This window comes from Podarcis tiliguerta (genome assembly GCF_965153285.1).
Source record: "Podarcis tiliguerta genome assembly, chromosome: 1".
In the NCBI taxonomy this organism is placed as follows: domain Eukaryota; kingdom Metazoa; phylum Chordata; class Lepidosauria; order Squamata; family Lacertidae; genus Podarcis; species Podarcis tiliguerta.
In genome coordinates this window covers 24,513,377-24,533,118 of record NC_139534.1, presented here as the reverse complement: position 1 = coordinate 24,533,118, position 19,742 = coordinate 24,513,377, and the positions used below count along the sequence as shown (strand labels likewise).

General features: G+C 42.6%; 1 protein-coding gene and 1 long non-coding RNA gene across 8 annotated transcripts in view; one reads left to right on the top strand and one right to left on the bottom strand.

Annotated features, from left to right (window-relative positions):
- The window catches only part of ZNF385B (zinc finger protein 385B), a 190,675-nt gene that overhangs the window by 78,206 nt on the left and 92,727 nt on the right, over positions 1–19,742 (top strand). The gene's annotated exons all lie outside the window — the stretch shown is intronic.
- Positions 7,305–19,742, bottom strand: part of LOC310665533 — a 229,526-nt gene continuing 217,088 nt past the window's right edge. Inside the window, exon 2 of the long non-coding RNA XR_014505510.1 lies at positions 7,305–7,666. This is a non-coding gene — a long non-coding RNA (uncharacterized lncRNA). The remainder of the gene's footprint in view (positions 7,667–19,742) is intronic.

The window sequence follows — 19,742 nt, the reverse complement described above, 5'->3', positions numbered from 1 at the left end:
AAGTCGGACTCAGGGTGGCTAACATCAGATACATAAAGGTAAAGGTAAATGGACCCCTAACCATTAGGTCCAGTTGTGACCAACTCTGGGGTTGCGGCGCTCATCTCGCTTTATTGGCCAAGGGAGCCGGCCTACAGCTTCCAGGTCATGTGGCCAGCATGACTAAGCCGCTTCTGGCGAACCAGAGCAGCGCATGGAAACGGCGTTTACCTTCCCGCTGGAGCGGTACCTATTTGTCTACTTGCACTTCGACGGGCTTTCGAACTGCTAGGTCGGCAGGAGCAGGGACCGAGCAACGGGAGCTCACCCCTTCGTGGGGATTCGAACCACCGACCTTCTGATCAGCAAGCCCTAGGCTCTGTGGTTACATAACATTGGTTTAAAATCAAACAATAATTAAATTACCTCCTAAAAACATGTCAAAATCAAATTAAAGTGCTCCGCTGAATTGAAATTTCAGCCTTCATGACATAGGAAAACGGCCAAGTAAACAGCTATTTTTGTGGAGGAGGGTCAAGATATTAACTGATATGTATGAAATTTCATATATAGCTATATAATCCCTAGTGTAGTAAGATAAGACCTTTGGAGCAGGCATTTTTTGAAAAAAGTTTTTTATGAACCGCCTTAGCAGGGCAGTAATTGTTCCTTAATAATTTGTCACCCCTTTCCTACACCCCTGGCCCCACGATGCACACCTACCTTTGAGGCATGAATGATGCCATATTTACCACAATTCAGTACTTACTGTTTTTGGGTATGAGTTGTGTTGTCTAGAGCTGCTAAAGCACTGAGACCCAAAGAGTAAGGCGTTTGATATCATTTTTCATCTGAGACAGTGTTTTGTTGCTTGTTCACCCACACATGAAGTCTTATTTTCCTCTTAGATAAATCAGTGTAAGCCCATTAAGGATAATAGGGTTAACTCTGATTTATACCCTCAAATGTCTGAAGAGGGTAACTTGTGTGAAGTTTATAAAGAGCAGTAGATTGGTTGTCAGCAGTGTGAAAAGCCCTGATGGATCACCGAAAACCAATAATTAATTTTGGAGCACATATTTTCCAGAGTGTAACAAAAGCCTTTATGATGTCCTTGAGTGTTGAAACTAATGCATAGAGCTCTGCAGTGCTGAAAGATGTGTACAAATTCATGAAGATAGATCAGTTTTACCTGATACTCCATTTTTAAAGAAAGGTTATAGACATGAATTCCATCCTTCCAAAATTGTTTATAATTTGTGCTTTCTCCACTGGCTTCCCATTTAAAATATTAGCAAACATTTGAAAAGAGAACTCTAGCTTTTCCCTTTTCATGCTTGAAATGAAACAATCTTATCTTTGTCATGGGAATTTAAGCCAAATTTTATAATCCTAAAATATCAGTATAAAGCTACCTTGACTGTCATTTTACACATACTGCGAAGTCTTGCTTTCTTTCCTATGAAAACCCATGTCACAATAAATCCACTAAGTCTTTAAGCTGGTATCACAGGACTTTTTGTTGTTATCCTGAAGAAATTGGAGCATCCGAAGGTTTATCTCGCAAAGAGCTGTAGGATACACAGATAGATTTATTCAATCTATAGGAATTTCTTACGCACACACAGGGATAGAGCATGTGCGAGAGAGAGCAAGGGCTGGTGTAATACAATGGCTAAGAGACTGAGCTATGAATCAGCAGGTCCCTGATGGAATCTCACCTCAGCCATGAATTCACTAGGTGGGCTTAGGCAATTTACTGTCTCTCTCAGCCTCAGTCCCTGCATCTACAACAGGGAAGGATGGCCTGAACATAAAAGACAAATTCTGGCATGACTGTGCTGGCTACCAGTTGGTTTCTGGGCTTAGTTCAAAGTGCTAGTTTTGACCTTTAAATCATTACCCAGTGCAGAACCCAAACTGCCTCTTCACACATGCACTGGCTTGGAACCTGCGATAATCACCTGAGACCTTTCTTCCTGTACCCTTCCACAGGTGATCTGGAGGGTGGCCAACAGGGGTGGACTTTGGTCCTTCGAACTTCAGCAGTGCCCTGCAAGAGTTCAAAATTCAGTGCTCCCAGCCTCTCTGTCCATTCTGCTCAATTCACAGCAGTTAGCGCTGTGGTCTAAACCACTGAGCCTCTTGGGCTTGCCGATCAGAAGGTCGGCGGTTCAAATCCCCGCTCCCATTGCTCTGTCACAGCTTCTGCCAACCTAGCAGTTCGAAAGCATGCCAGTGCAAGTAGATAAATAGTTACTGCCGCGGCGGGAAGGTAAACGGCGTTTCCATGCGCTCTGGTTTCCGTCACGGTGTTTTGTTGTGCGCTAGAATTGGTTTAGTCATGCTGGCCACATGACCCAGAAAGCTGTCTGTGGACAAACGCCAGTTCCCTCGGCCTGAAAAGTGAGATGAGCGCTGCACCGCATATTCGCTTTTGACTGGACTTAACCGTCCAGGGGTCATTTACCTTTTACTACATCATAGTTGTGACACCCTGCAGCACCCTCTAGGCTCAGCGCCTAGTGCGGCTGAGCTGGTTGCACTGCCCTAAATCTACCTCTGGTGGCAACAAGAGAATGGACCTTTTCAGTTGTTACTTCATGCTTATGGAATGTTCTCACCAGGAAGGCGTGTATGGCACTAGCTTTATCTAGTTTTTGTTACTTTCGTCGCTACCTGGGCTTTTGGCCCTCAACTTGATGGCATTTTAGCCTCTTTTAGCAAGGTGAGAACTGTAGGCCTGCCTTTTATCTGTATTGCTGTGTTTAAATGGATCTTAATTGCTTTTAACGTAAGTTGCTATGTGAGAAAAGTGACTAACAAATACAATAATAATAATTTGTGGTTGTTGTTGTTGTATTTTGGGTAGCTCAGTGCAGCTACCCAAAATTTCTATTCTATGCAGTGTCAAGACCCACACCTATTTAGCTTGAACAAAGCTGCAGTATTTGGTACTCCCGGGCTATTAATTAAATGCTGTTAAAGTGAGACAGAGAAATCTTTATTAACCTGTCTTTCCCAACTTCGACTCACTTCTTGATTGCTTAGCCTAGGTCCACCTCACTCAGTGTAGTTCTTGGCAATTTATTCCCAGGGTTTTTACTTTTCATGCCCTTTGGGTGTGAGCAGGGCTGTTTTTTCTAGAAACTGAGTTCCGGCTGGGGGGAAAAGCCCTGGGTGTGAGTCTGGAAGTTTTAAGGCCATACAGAATATTCCCCTTCCCCATACGGTATATCCAGTCCATGACCTCATCTGAAGGCAAGAGCCCTGGTTTGGATACAATCTTTGACACCAGCTTGTTTGAAAGTCTTCCATTTGCACTGACATCTCTCCTTCATCATTAGCTTGTTCAAATGGCATCTTGTCATTTTGGAGGATGAGTCTTTCATACATTTATTTTTAGTGATTTACACCTCTGTCCTAAACACAGCACTCGGATAGACTGGTGCATTGATTTCAGTGGCACTTAATGCTATGCAATGTTTTCAGGATCAGGGTGTTAATCTGTTTTTGGAACTAGATGTGGCAGATAGAATATCCCTCATATCATTCTTTACGCAGAAGTCTTATTTTTAGCTTTGGAGAATGGTGTCTGTTTATTCACCAGCAGGTTCATTAATAGCACTGTATTTTTCCTGTTCCTCCCTCCCCTCCTTTTAAAGATGCATTTCCCAGAAGAGTCAACAGTAACTGCATCACATGGAAAGTTCTTTCTTTCTTTCTTTCTTTCTTTCTTTCTTTCTTTCTTTCTCTCTCTCTCTTTTTCTCTCCCTGTTTTCTTTTATTTGATTGGATGCTATATAAAAAAAATACTTGTTTCCACTGTAGAACAGGCAAAAAATAATAATATCTTAAACAAAAACACTACATATCAGCTTTTGGACAACCGACGGGAGATTATGAGACAGGTCCAAAAAAAGAAAGAAAGTGAGAGCACAAATACAGTGGTACCTCGGGTTAAGTACTTAATTCATTCCGGAGGTCCATTCTCAACCTGAAACTGTTCTTAACCTGAAGCACCACTTTAGCTAATGGGGCCTCCTGCTGCCGCTGCGCCGCCAGAGCACGATTTCTGTTCTCATCTTGAAGCAAAGTTCTTAACCTGAAGCACTATTTCTGGGTTAGCAGAGTCTGTAACCTGAAGCATATGTAACCTAAAGCGTATGTAACCCGAGGTACCACTATACTAGGGAATTCTGATTGATGGAGGAAGCGCTTGAGCAAGAAGCCATATTATCTCCTACCTCCATAAGACAAGAAGTCTCCCCTTTCCTTAGTTGCAGGGATGTTTATAGGAATTAATGGTAAATCTTCCCAGTGTGGTAGTTTGCATAGCAGATGTTTAGCAAACTGGAGCAATAAATAGAGGCAGTATAAGAGTGTGTGTATGTGTGTGTTCTCTTCAAAAAAACTAAGCTTACCTGCTAGCTTCGGCACAGGGCTGGGTTGATATAGCTTCCTTGCTTTGGAGTTCACTGTCAGATAAGTGGGATAGGATTTCAGCCTGAAATCTCGATAAAAAAATATTTAGGAGAAAGTAACAGCTGCAAAAGGGACGCGGGTGGCGCTGTGGGTAAAAGCCTCAGTGCCTAGGGCTTGCCGATCGAAAGGTCGGCAGTTCGAATCCCCACGGCGGGGTGCGCTCCTGTTGTTCGGTCCCAGCGCCTGCCAACCTAGCAGTTCGAAAGCACTCTCGGGTGCAAGTAGATAAATAGGGACCGCTTACTAGCGGGAAGGTAAACGGCGTTTCCGTGTGCGGCTCTGGCTCACCAGAGCAGCGATGTCACGCTAGCCACGTGACCCGGAAGTGTCTTCGGACAGCGCTGGCCCCCGGCCTCTTGAGTGAGATGGGCACACAACCCTAGAGTCTGTCAAGACTGGCCCGTATGGGCAGGGGTACCTTTACCTTTACCTTTACCTTTACCTTTACCTAACAGCTGCAAAGATAGGGAACCTCTTTCCAGAGCTACACGTCTGCTGAAAGTCTCACTACAACTCAGCTAGTTACTCTCCTTAGTGGGCATACTCTTACATTGGAACACTTCTTTTTTCTGGGGGTATGCAGGGGTACGCATGCCCTTAAACATTTTGTGAATCTTTGTACTTTTGTCCATTCACTGTATTTATTTTCCCTGATTTGAACTATAAAATGGTGGTTTTCTTGAGGCAAAATGAGAGTACCCCTAAACATTCTTTTAAAGAAAAAAAGCACTGCATAAGAATATAGGTAGTTGCATTTTACTGAGTCAGACCATCGGTCTAGCTAGCTCAGTATTGCGAACAATGCCTGGCACCAGCTCTCCGGGGTTTCAGACTGGGATTCTCTACGTGCCTTATCTGGAGATGCTAGGAATTGTAACTGAGACCTTCTGCATGCCCTTACCTTCTGTGGTTCACACCTCTGATCAGGTTCTGCCCATTAGGAAATGGGAATCTGGCAGTGAATGATGCATTGCAAATGTTATAGAGGTCCTTTCTCCAGTTGCTTTGACACAGTTGCAAATGAACCTGTTCTTAGTCTATGCTGTAGCCTCCTATAGCAGAGGAGGCTATAGCAAATACAAGATGGGTGACACCTGGCTTGAGAGCAGTACATGTGAAAAGGATCTAGGAGTCTTGGTTGACCACAAACTTGACATGAGCCAACAGTGTGACACGGCAGCTAAAAAAGCCAATGCAATTCTGGGCTGCATCAATAGGAGTATAGCATCTAGATCAAGGGAAGTAATAGTGCCACTGTATTCTGCTCTGGTCAGACCTCACCTGGAGTACTGTGTCCAGTTCTGGGCACCACAGTTCAAGAAGGACACTGACAAACTGGAACGTGTCCAGAGGAGGGCAACCAAAATGGTCAAAGGCCTGGAAACGATGCCTTATGAGGAACGGCTAAGGGAGCTGGGCATGTTTAGCCTGGAGAAGAGGAGGTTAAGGGGTGGTATGATAGCCATGTTCAAATATATAAAAGGATGTCACATAGAGGAGGGAGAAAGGTTGTTTTCTGCTGCTCCAGAGAAGCGGACATGGAGCAATGGATCCAAACTACAAGGAAGAAGATTCTACCTAAACATTAGGAAGAACTTCCTGGCAGTAAGAGCTGTTCGACAGTGGAATTTGTTGCCAAGGAGTGTGGTGGAGTCTCCTTCTTTGGAGGTCTTTAAGCAGAGGCTTGACAACCATATGTCAGGAGTGCTCTGATGGTGTTTCCTGCTTGGCAGGGGGTTGGACTCGATGGCCCTTGTGGTCTCTTCCAACTCTATGATTCTATGATTCTATGAAAACTGTAGTGAGAATGCACAGACACTCAAGCGTTCAGTCTACAGTGGTACTTCGGAAGTTTAATGGAACCCATTCGACTTCCAAAACGTTCGGAAACCAAGGCACAACTTCCGATTGGTTGCAGGAAGCTCCTGCAGCCAATCAGAAGCCGCATCAGATGTTCGGGTTCCAAAGAACATTCGCAAACCAGAACACTCACTTCCGGGTTTGCGGCGTTTGGGAGCCAAAATGTTCAACTCGCAAGGCGTTTTGGGATCCAGGGTACAACTGTATGAAGTTCTGCATACTACTCGGTCTTTATTTCCCACCCCTATTTCAGGTACATGCAACACCCCACCCCCTTAGTGATAGCGAAGAATTACAGGTGTGGCTGCTTTGAAATGCAGTAGATAAACTTATTTGGCAGCATCAACACATGACAAATCGAGTGCCCATTCCTCCTTTCCCCCTCCCCTCCCCAATGCCAATCTAGTATGGTGGATTTGCTTCTGTCAAAATAAAATACATGATCCTTGCTCAAAATATTATGAAATATGATGTTTTTTCATAATATTGCATTTACATAGAAATACCTTTTCCCCAGAAGGGAAATAAATCATAAAACACTTACCTGTGTGCAAACACAAAAGTTTATAATGGAGCCAAATGGTTTGCAGGCAGTGTCTATGGGGACCTCTCCAGAAATGCGCTGGGGGTGGTGGATGGAGAAGTTCCTAGCTAATGCAAGAAGTTTAGAGGGAGCTATAGTATTGCACAGTTTAAATGGCTTTTCTCACCTGGTGTTCTTGAGTGCTAGTATTAGGATTCCATGGATTTTTCAGTTATGATGTTGGCCACGTACAACACTGGGACACAGAACAAAGGGAAAGGAAAGACAGCAGAAAGCACAAGGGCACATTAGAGATTTGATTGCAGCCAGCATTATCATCATCTTCTTCTTCTTCTTCTTCTTCTTCTTCTTCTTCTTCTTCCAGTCAGGAAGGGCAGAGCAGGGCAAGGCAAAAAGGATGTTTTCATCCTTTGTTTTCTAATAATAATAATAATAATAATAATAATAATAATAATAATTTTTATTTATACCCCGCCCTCCCCAGCCAAGGCCGGGCTCAGGGTGGCTAACAAGCAATAATAAAAACAAGTTGAATGAATACAACTTAAAAACAAGATTAAAATACAACATTAAAATATTGAAACATTAAAATATTAAAATGCAGCCTCATCACTGGAGGAGAAAGGAAAAAGAAAGAGGGGGAGGGAATCAAATTGACTCCAAGCCAAAGGCCAGGCGGAACAACTCTGTCTTACAGGCCCTGCGGAAAGAAATCAGATCCTGCAGAGCCCTGGTCTCATGAGGAAGAGCGTTCCACCAGTGTTGAAAAGGCCCTGGCTCTGGTTGAAGCTAATCTAACTTCCTTAGGGCCCAGGACCACTAGGGTGTTGCTATTTATGGACCTTGAGGCTCTCCGTGGGGCATACCGGGAGAGGCTGTCCCGTAGGTACGAGGGTCCTAGGCCGTGAAGGGCTTTAAAGGTCAAAACCAGCACCTTAAATCTGACCCTGTACTCCACCGGGAGCCAGTGGAGTAATAAGAAATTTGGCATTTCATTCTGCAAGCCACCATTTACATCCAATTTTTAACTGGCCAAATCTTGATTCAGGTAGGTAGCCATGTTGGTCTGACGCAGTAGAAATAAATAAAAATATTAAGAAATTGTCCAGTAGCACCTTAGAGACCAACTAAGTTTTTCTGCACGCACACAAAAGCGCATACCCAGAAGAAACTTAGTTGTTCTCTATGGTGTTACTGGAGAATTATTTTTTTATTTATTTGGCCAAATCTTGCTACTGAGGCTAGAACTTCCCTTGTTTTCAGTCACACATGGCATTAGGTTGGTCCTGGGGATGAGAGAGAGCCAATGGCAGATTCACGGTTCAGCATCCTAATAAATCAATGCAGGAATCAAAAAAACGGAATGCAGATGACCTGTACAACATGATATAATATTTTATGCATTTAAATCTGCATTAAACTTCTACCCATGCCCCCTCTCTTCCAGTGAAGAGATTTCCAATAGCCACCTTTTTAATGGCAGGAGCTAAAATGCGACCAGTCTGAAAGATCTATCTTATGTTTCACAACACTGATTTAAATGGTCTGGTAGCTCACACAGAATAGATAACATGGTATTTGAGGATTTGTTGCCTTTTTGAAATAGGCAGGGATGAGCTTTTCTATCAGGATTGCATCAACAATATCTGTTCCATTAAACAAACACATTACACAGGAGCGCATGCCTTGTCTGCCTGAGGAAACCTGAACAAACAGATAAGAATTGGCTTTGACAGCCTTTTGTTGGTGGTCAGAGGCAGCACCTGGTTCACAGCTTTCAGCAGTAGTATGTCACTAGCCAAGCAATGCCGCTTTATAACAGGACTCGCTCTCTGTACGTTTCACCCTTGAGATATCTCTTTTATAATACAAAGTGTTTTACACGTACAAGTCAGAACTTGCAGTAAGAGTTGGCACTCTTCTGTTTCCCTGTTACTTTAGGTACGTGTGTGCATTCTTGTTTAACAAGTCTGGAACTATGACACTTCCGCTACATGTTTCAGTGCAGCCCATGTAAAAACAAAAACAAAAAACCCTGCATGTAGAAAGTTAGCAGGGCAAGGAAATGGCAGATTTCATTGATATATTAGCTTTCCATGGGCAGGGAATGTGTTCACGTGGTGAAGCATTCAGATCATGCAGCCCAAGGGCTGTAATAATTCTTAAAGAACAACAAAACCCTGTGCTTTTGAAATGTGTGACCTGGCAGTTTCCACTCAAAGAGCTCATTTTTAAAATAGGAAAATTCCTTTTTTAAACAACAACAACAACAACACATCATTGGCAGCAATGGTTCTAATTCAACAGAAGCTTCAGAGAAGGGTTATTTAAGGTTAGTTGCTATAACCACCATCTCCATTTGGTCATCTCCATTCATCAAGCGATGTTTTCACCAAAGTGCTGTTATGATCAAGTCATCTGAAGGTTACTAGACCTTGAAAAACTAACAAAGTTGATGTTTTTAAAGAAGACGAAAACTGGAAAATTTGATGCATAGCTCTACTCATGAAGAATTTGGCATTTCAGGTTTGCTTGTTGTTCACAAGGAACATCCTTTAAGTTCTCAGGGCCTATAGGTAAGAAATTTTATCCAGTATTGGCTTATTCAAGGTGGGACACCTGATTGGGAAACCCTGTGGAACAGTCTGGAGTCTGCAGTAAGGTGGAGTGTCGGGGGGGGGGGGAATCAAGTGCCTCTCTTTACATAGGTGGAAATGCTTTCCCTAGCACAACGCCACCATTGGATAAAACTCAATGTTTTAAAGGGCCAAAAAAAAAGAAGGCTGGAGAAATCTGTAGCAGTTATCAAGATGGTTGTGTAAACAGTTCCAACAACTTGGAATGGTTATATCTCTGATGAGGTTATCCAAGAAGCCGAAAAACCGATGGAGTTTGAAAACGAAGAAGAAACCCGGTTTAGGAGATTTTAGAAAGAAAAACAACAAGAGTTTATTATGGCACCTTCAAGTCTAGAGGTTCATTTAGGCATAGGTAGAAAAGGTAAATGGTAAATGACCCCTGGACGGTTAAGTCCAGTCAAAGGCACCTATGGGGTGCGGTGCTCACCTTTCTTTCAGGCGAAGGGAGCCGGTGTTTGTCCAGACAGCTTTCTGGGTCATGTGGCTAGCATGACTAAATTGCTTCTGGCGCAACGGAAGCACCATAACGGAAACCAGAGCACACGGAAATGCCATTTACCTTCTTGCCGCAGCGGTACCTATTTATCTACTTGCACTGGTATGCTTTTGAACTGCTAGGTTGGCAGAAGCTGGGACAGAGTAACAGGAGCTCACCCTGTCATGGGGATTCGAATTGCCGACCTTCCGATCAACAAGCCCAAGAGGCTCAGTGGTTTAGACCACAGCGCCACCCGCGTCATTTAAGCATAAACTGTTAGGAACTAGAGTCTATTTGCATCTCATGGTACATGTCCACAAAATGATATGCCATGGTAAGTCTTTTAGTCTTTAAGGTGGTATGGATCTATTTAGTGCATTTGCTGGACCTCTCTCGAAGAAGAAAAGTGTTACTTTTGAAGATTATCCTTAAATAGAGAAGGCTGGTGGAAAAGGGAACAGCGAAGACTGTTTTTGAAGCGATTGACACTGAATGAAATAGGCAATGCATTTTAAAAAAAATGCTAGAATAATAACTGCAAGACGACCTGTTCATTGCTTGATCATTAATGAAATAAGGCCTCAGGAAGTAGCAGCTGGGGCTATGAGTCAGATGAGAACCAAGCAGACCTATGGCAGAGCTTGGTGTCTATCAGAGAAGGCGTCAGTGACCGTGGAGACAAGACAGGAATCTTTCCCCAAGTTGGTTCCAAGGAGAGAGGGCGAGGGGGGAAATGAAAGAAGCAGAGTGCCAGAGGCTCTGCCTCTCTTCTTTCTCTCTCTTTGGCTGACAGGTTGGTGGAATCTCACCTAGAAAGCTGAATTAGAGAGGGAGGGACTTGCTTCTCAACCAGGCAGGTGGTACTGGCTTTCAGCTGCACAGAGAGAAGGAGGCAAGGGGATGGGAGAGCAGCTGGCTGAGACTGGCTTGCAGAGTTTGGAAAACGTTTTGCTTCCAAGCTGTTCCATATGAAAACTGGATGAGGACTGGGAAGGGCAGCAGAGGAGGAGAGCCATCCAGTCCATCAAATAAATCTTCGGTGCACAATTTCTTTATTTTATTGAGCCCAACATGCTTTGAACTGTGTTAAGGGCCCTCCTGAACAACCTGTTTCAGTCTTGGGCCTATTTCCCCTTTTATAAATACTTTTTAGCAAACTTGAGAGTAAGCCTCAAGAACTCGTATATGGAATAAAAATGGACAAGCACCTCAAGTGCCATTGTTTACAAATGGCTCAGTTTTCTAGCCAGGCTGAGAAGCAGCTGCTTAAAGTGATGGCAAGGTTAAGGGCTGCGCTTGGCAGCTTGTGTGGCAGGGAAGGTCACCTTGAAAATATTATTGTTATCATGGAGCCGGCACCCAATATACTTTGCATGAACATTACACAACTGAGGTGCACATCTTCTGTGACATCGCTGGTGCAAATCCTATTGCATTAATAATCTGAGTACTGTGGCCATTCAGTAAGGTGGAGTTGGCAAGTAGTGGTACTGTTAAATATATAGTAGATTGTGTGTTTTTTAATATGTAATTGACTCAGGGGCGGACTTTGGCAATCCTTCATAATACGGTGCCCCATGTGAGGCCACAATCTGGCACTCCCAAATGGATCTTCTCAGTTATGCATCGTCTCAATTTTTCACCCCCTCAGCTTGGCACGCTGTGCAGGGGAACTACCTACACTGCCCTAAATCTGGTGCTAATTGACTCTTACTTCTAAGCCACCTTGGAAGGATTTCTATCCTGAAAGGTGGGGTATATTTATTTCATTGGAAATTTTAAAAAAGATATGTAGGGGACTTGTTCACACATGCTAATACACAGTTTTGGCTTGCAGTGTATTGGGTGGAGCTAAACCCAGACTTGCATTTCATGTGACCTCCTATGGATGAATCAGGCTTCAGCAAGCATATGGCAGAGTGAATAATCTCTTCTAGGTAAGAAGCATTTCTTGTGCAGGAAAATCACTCTTTGTCTACTCGGTTGTCTCCATAACAACAGAGAGTCTTAACAACAAAAGAATAGCCACTGAGGCTGTCACCTAAAAATCTCATGTTCAAGTTATTGTTGATAGCAACACAACAGATGCCAGGACAAGAGGTTACTAGCAGACAATAATAGGCACTACACCTATCCCTGAAGTATTTCATGTGATGCTTTTAAAGTAGAAAACATACCAGAGAATAAGGCAGATGCAATCGCCGTCATTACATAAATTGCACATGATAGTGTGTTTTTTTGGTTTCGCAAGAAAATGCTGTTTAACTTCCGTAATGGAAAAAAATTGAAAAGCACTTGCTGCAAATTTTGCATTCCTCTTTAGGGTAAGTACATCCAGGTCTTGAACAGTGAGACTAGAAATCATTAAACATATCTGATCATTCATATATGCAATACATATATGCAATACATATGGCCACGAGAGATGGGTACCTTAAAAGGGTGACATTTTTATTTTATTTTAAAAAACAAATCCATCTGCAACTAACCTCAATGCCAAGATGCCCACATTTATCTTTGCTCTGTGCACTTCAGCCTGTACAAAAGCACTAGGCAAAACTGCCAGCAATGAATGGAACTTGGGGGGGGGGGGGATTCATAGTGCTAATCCATCAGCATTGGACAGCAGCATTATATGTGATTCTTTTCTTGAAAAGAGCTTTCCCTGAAACTCGAAAGCACACATAATAGAGCAGTCATCTACATAATAGCTAAATTTCCTAGAGTCTTTCTGTTAGGGCCAAACTACACAAGGCAATGCAAAACGCAGCCATGGGGTTTTCCATTTTGGACTAGGATGATGGTATTGAGAGGTATTCGCCCCCTGTGCCATTTTCCCAATGAACACGCCCCCTACCTCCAGAGCCGGCTCTTTGTACATCTGGAGATGGTGCATTTACAGTGCTTCGCACACATGCAATGGAAGCTATTCCTTCTAAGAAAGAGAAAAAACAAGGGATGGTTACTGGGAGAGGGAGGGAGGCATAACCTTCAACATTTCTCTGATGCAAATAGAGACATCCTGTTCCATAACAATAATTTTACTATTTATATCCCACCCATCTGACTGGCCCTGAGTAAGCATGGTTAAGTTTCTGCTTCATGGCTCTCCTTGGACACACACACACACGGTTTTTTAAAGCAAGCCCCTGCATCTATGTAGTCATTTCAAGCCCAGTGCATCTGTCTGCCATGCAGTCTCCAGCTGACCCTGACGTAATATGTGAGGCATGTTACTCATTTCAGTTCATGTGATGGAGAGTGGATATTATTTAGGAAAGTCTCGCCCTCCAAGAGTAATTTTTCCACTACAGCCCTACACATGGACGGTGCACCCAAACCCATACTACCTGTGCCTTTGACCTTACTTCTGGCTGCTTCTGTATTGTATTCATCTTTGTCTTTTGGATGAATGCAGTGGTGGAGATTTTCAAGACGTCTCTAAACTAAAGGTGTCTCCGGCAGTTGGTGCATTGTATTGTCTGATTCCATCTGGGATGACTTAAAACACCTTAGCAAATACTTGAAGTGCTGAAAAATGGTGCCAGTGGTGAGCCTGTTCTTTCACTATTTTATCTAAGTGTGGTGTTCGCGTTTGTTTTCCAGTTGTTGCTTGTGAATGGCTTCAAGATGTTTTGCATAGTCCAGGGGAAATAGTTATAGCAGAGGGCTTTAAATTGTGACAGCCTCTGAGTTTGCCGCAATTGTTTCATCAAACTAACTACAGTCATGCCTCAGGATGAATACACTTCGGGTTAGGCAAATTCAGGTTGCGCTCCGCGGCGACCCAGAAGTAACAGAGCGCATTACTTCTGGGTTTTGCCGCGCGCATGCGCAGACCATCGAAATGATGACACGCGCATGCACAGAAGCGCTGAAACGTGACCTGCGCGTGTGCAGACTTGTGGACACGGGTTACATTCGCTTCAGGATGCAAACGGGGCTCCGGAATGGATCCTGGTCGCATCCCAAGGTACCACTGTATTAAATATTATCCATGGAATGGGAGGGGGCAGTGTTAATTAATACTGTCAATCCAGTCTCTTACGCATTGTTTATTTTACATAAAGGTAAAGGTATCCCTGACCGTTAGGTTCAGTCGCGGATGACTCTAGGGTTGTGTGCTCATCTCGCTCTGTAGGCCGAGGGAGCCGGTGTTTGTCCGCAGACAACTTCTGGGTCATGTGGCCAGCATGACTAAGCTGCTTCTGGCGAACCAGAGCAGCACACGGAAACACCATTTACCTTCCTGCTGGAGCGGTACCTATTTATCTACTTGCACTTTGATGTGCTTTTGAACGGCTAGGTGGGCAGGAGCTGGGACCGAACAACGGGAGCTTGCTCCGTCGCAGGGATTCAAACCGCCAGCCTTCTGATCAGCAAGCCCTAGGCTCTGTGGTTTACTTAAATATAGTGATTCGGCAAAAGGGAGTGTAGATGATACCATTGCATGTATGTGTGGGTTGCCTTACCTCCCTCCACCCAACCAACCAACCAACCACCCATATGTAAAATAGAACATCAGTTCTCTGTGGAACTATGCATGCATGTATGTATGTATACACACATATGCATACGCGCAAGCAGTGATTAGAGCATGGAAGAGTCTGTTTTCTCCAGCGAGAAAACTTTATAAATCTATTCCTTTGATTGCATTTTAAAAGTCATTTTGTGACCCACTGCAGCAAGAAATTAAACTTTATCCACATCAGTAATTCTTTTACAGTTATTTCACAAGGCCAGAATCCTTAGCACATGTATTTAGAAGCAAAACAAGAAAAATTGCTTCCTATTAGGTGTGGCTAAGACCAGAGGAAAGCTATGCATAACATCCCCGATATAGTGGTACCTTGGTTTACAACCATAATCTGTTCCGGAGGTCCGTTTGTAAACCAAAACAGGTTGTAACCCAAGGCATGCTTCACCAGTGGGGCCTCCCTAAAAAATTAGTTCATAATCCCCCCAAAAATGGGTTGTAATCTGAAAAAAGGTTGCAAACCGGGACACGTACCTTTGGGTTTGATGTGTTTGTAATCCAAAATGTATGCAAACCAAGACGTATGCAAACCAAGGTACCACTGTATACCACTGTACCTCCTATTTTGTAACTTCAGAGCACTCTTACAGGTAGAGGGGCCAGATGCTAAAGACGACAAAGCCCCTGCACCTTTATTTAGTGCTGTGCCCCCACCCCACAAAATCCTCTTTTCTAAAAAAAAAAACATTTTCAACCATTCTCTGTCTTGAAAAAAAGAAGTTGGTTCAAAAATTATCAGAGGGCAGAGAAACGTTTGGTGAAATTCCTCTGGGTGGGGTACAGGATTGTTGATATGGCAAGGGGCACCTTGTGCTTGCCCTTTCATTCTGCATATCATGCACTCTGAAACCTTCCTGCATGCTAGTACTTTGAATAATGTCCAGAGGAAAATATCACAAGGTAACTCCTTCCCAGAAAGGTTCTTTCAGATCAGAAAGTGGGAGCAGCTGGTAAGACTGCAAATTGCTGTGAAATGTTTACTGGAAAGAAAACAAAACATACATACCACCTCACAGTGATGATAAAGTTAACTCAAAGCCCCACACTAGGAATGGGGAAAAAATTGGATTCCATTCCCATTTAGATGTGAGTTCACCTAATTTGCACTTTCGGAAACAAGGTGTGAACTGAAACACAGCTGTCCTTCAAAATTCACACCTCTCTGAATTTTGCAGTGCCATTCTCCAACTAAGTAACATGTACAATAATGCATATACTCAGGTGAAGAGTCCACAAAAATGCATCTATTAGTGAAAGTAACATGCAAAAATGCATTGTTTGGGGGGAAATTGTTTTGTAAAATATGCATATATTAAGCAACACCGCATATAAGCTTATACATTATACAAATTCACACTAAAATGCTGGCAAATTTCCATGACTTTTTTTTTTTTTTAATGCATCTTGCCATGGAAATGTGGAGAACTGGATTTAAGATTGGAAAAACAAGAAACAGGGAAGGAAAATTGACAATTCCCTCATTCCGCCCCACATCCACCAATGTTCTAAAGATGTTTTCAAATGTCCTGACAGTGAGGCAGTAAAACAGAAGTCTTTTCCACAGAAAAATAAACGTTTCACAAAACTGAAGGACCAGTTTCAGCACAGTGCCACCTTAAATAGTTCTGGAGAACATATAATTCCAGCAGGTATAGCTTGGAGGACAAATGCCTTATTAATTTATCCCTATCATTTTTATCTTTTTCATATTTAACTTACAACTGAAAATGACGCTGAAATCTTTTGAAACACATCTTTAAATACTGTGTTTCACAAACAAGATAATGTACTTGGATTTAAAGAGCTCTAGTTCCAATAAAACCCATGGAATTAAATTAAGTTAAAAGCAATTATTGTGTACTGTATGTTTCCGCAGGTCCCCCCCCCCCCCCTGTATCTAAGTAAACATAAATGGAAAGGAGTGAAATTGTACTGGTTCAGTTGAAGTAATCTGTGGATTAGATAGACTTTCCCTTTGTTGATTTGCTGCTTCACTCAAGCTATATGAAAGCATGCTAAGTAATTCTACAGGGTATTTGACTCCATACAGCATATGATGACACCCCACTGCTATTATAATGGAAATATTAATCAAATTCTCCATCATTTTTTTCTCATACAGCTTGATTATAAATCTCCTTTTAAATTGTATTCCATTATTCTCAGTTCCTTTCTTTATCTTCCTTCTTTATAATCTTGGGAAGGAAGCAAACCTCTTTATTGATTTTATCATCATATCCTCAGTTCATGATCACTTACTCAGGGTATGCATATTTTAGCCTTCCCTCTTCGGTCATAACATTCAACATGCTAGACATCTTATCTTTCTTTCATTTCTTTCCTTTTCGTTAGTTTCTTGTAATTAGGTGCTTGGTACCTAATAACATTAATAATAATAATAATAATAATAATAATAATAATAATACTGTATAGGGTTCTGTATAGGGTTGCCATACATCTGCAATTTCCCCTCATCGGCCCTCATTAACAGCATCTGGGCAGAAATCGCTGACATGTCTGGGAAAATCTGGATGAATGGCAGATCATACAAAACCAAAAAAGTTCAACAACTTTGGCCAAAAAGGAAGGAAGAAGAGAAAAGCTCAACAACTTTTGTGTCCGGATTTTCACTTTTTGAAATATGGCAACCCTAATACTGTATGAGGAAGCAGTTCGTGTTTGCCAAGTCTGTGACACGTACATAGTGATATTTGTGTAGTATTTGATCTGTGCCAAGGCTAGATAGATCCAAGTAAACCGAATTTTGTTCACAGTCTTGAGAAATGGATACTGAGGACTACTTCAAGAGTTAGGCATTGTCTATGTGAGAAGTGTATTTGTGCAAGAAAACAAAAGTTAAATCCACATATTGATTATATTGTGTGATGATTGCAAGCACATCTATTTCATGTCAGCCAAGACCAATTAAAGTGGAAAATTGGTTGTGACTATCTACACATATCTAACGTGCGATTTTTCTATGTCAAAGTCTAGAAGTTAAATAAAAGAGTGATTGTCATGGACTGGCTGGATGCAGAGGGGTGGTGGGAGGCACCCGCTGGGGACCTCCCAAGGGAAGAAGGCTCAGAGCCAGGGGATTAATGGTGGGTGGTCGGGGGAGATTAGGGAGCAGACTGAGAGGAGGAGGTGTCAGAAGCTGAAGAGGTAACAGGATTTAGTGAGCAGGAAGAGTCTGGCAGAGAGAAGTCCAGAATCAGAAGCAGGAGATGGAGGGGAGGGGAGCCAAGAGGCAGAGTTGAGATACTACCTCTACCCCTGGTTTCACAGAGCCACAAAAGGTATGAAGAGGGCAGAGCAAAGCCAGACAAGGCATCACAGTCTCAGATTCCTTGGATCAGGGGTCAGCAAACTTTTTCAGCAGGGGGCCAGTCCACTGTCACTCAGACCTTGTGCGGCGGTGGACTATATTTTGGGGGGGAAAATATGAACGAATTTCTATGCCCCACAAATAAACCAGAGATGCATTTTAAATAAAAGTACACATTCTGCTCATGTAAAAACTCCAGGCAGGCCCCACAAATAACCCAGAGATGCATTTTTAAAAAAACCACACATTCTACTCATGTGAAAACACGCTGATTCCCGGACCGTCCGCGGGCCGGATTTAGAAGGCAGTTGGGCCGGATCCAGCCCCCCGGGCCTTAGTTTGCCTACCCATGGCTTGGATGATTTAGAGAGTGGAGGAGATTTAGAGAGTGGTGCCTCATTGGGGCAAGATCTACTGGGAAGAGTTGCTTTGCTGACTAGGCTTGAGTTCAATGACACCTTGTGAGTTATTTCTGACCTGCTCCCAACACTTGCCCCGACAGTGATGTTTGAAGTAGCCCTTAATCTGTACATGGTTTACCTGCATATTTATGCTGACACTTTCTAAGAGTCAAGCCATTTCACCCTTTCACAACCTCAGTTTGTAACACTGGCTGATATCCCTGAGCAAGTATACAGTGCTCCACATTTGTTTTGTGACAGTGTTTGATGCAGTCTAATAGCATTTCATGAAGGTCATATTCAAAAACCATGTGCCGATATTAATAAATAAATAAAAATCCATAAATGGTAAACTTGTCCCGACTCTACCACACAGTGGTGATAAAAATAAAAATCAGTCTAAACTGTGGCTCCAATCTGCATTGAAATGTTTGTGCATAAACCCCCGCTTTAGAATGGACAGAACTTGCCACTATATAACTGGGCTAGGATTACAACCCTTTTGTCAATGTTCCTCAAATTTCTATTTGTATCATTCTCAGAAATGGATATTAAAAAGCTATTCATGGTCAAAATGAATGTACCACTGAAATATTTTTGCCTATCAGTATTCCATTACTGGGAGATACTTCAATTATTAATCAGTGGCAAATTATGACTTTGAACTTGGACTAAATAAGCTCCCCTTTTAATTTAAAGTGTTTAGTGGCACTCCCATGATATTTCCCATAGAGTCTGTGTTGCTGCTTTGTTGTCTACATGAGCAGTCAAATCATAAAGGTGTCATTAAATATTGCTTTGTGCTATTGACTCTTTAATAAGTCACACAATAAAGAATGCCCACTTCGACAATGAAACGAGGGGGTGTTACAGCAGCTAAAAGCTTTTAAAATTAAAATCTACTGCAGTGGTATTACATAAATTTAGAGTGCCCATAATCTAGGTTTTCAAATGTTCATAAATAAAAGCTGTTAACATTTATTTTGTTGGCCTTCTTCCTAGTAAAGTAAAAGGCATATTGATCCACTGGGTATTGTCAGTCCCATTAGCTTTGTGATACGATGTTATCAATATTTCACGTGGAATATTTATTTGTCACAATTCACCAACAAACAACTGTTGGCTAAGCGTATTTTAATGGGCTAGTTGCAGAATGAAAACCAAGGTAGCTGTAATTACTACAACAAGCACATTTTCCTTCAGCTTCTGCTAACCTGGTGCCTCCAGATGTTTCACCCTACAGCAGCCATCAGCACTACCCCAAAACCTCTGGAGGGCACCAGGCGAGGGCTGTTTTACTTTCAGGGTACCATTTCCTTTAAAAAAAAGGAGTAGTCAAATTTCACCTTGCAAGAAAGTTTCTTCACTTTCATCCTCAGTGGATGTGAGTCAGGCTGGAGCTGCTACTGGAAATAAGAGGTCTGCATCTCCTCCTCCTGCTCCTCCTCCTCACTTTCCCAAATAATGCATAATAAAATAATCTGCATCGTA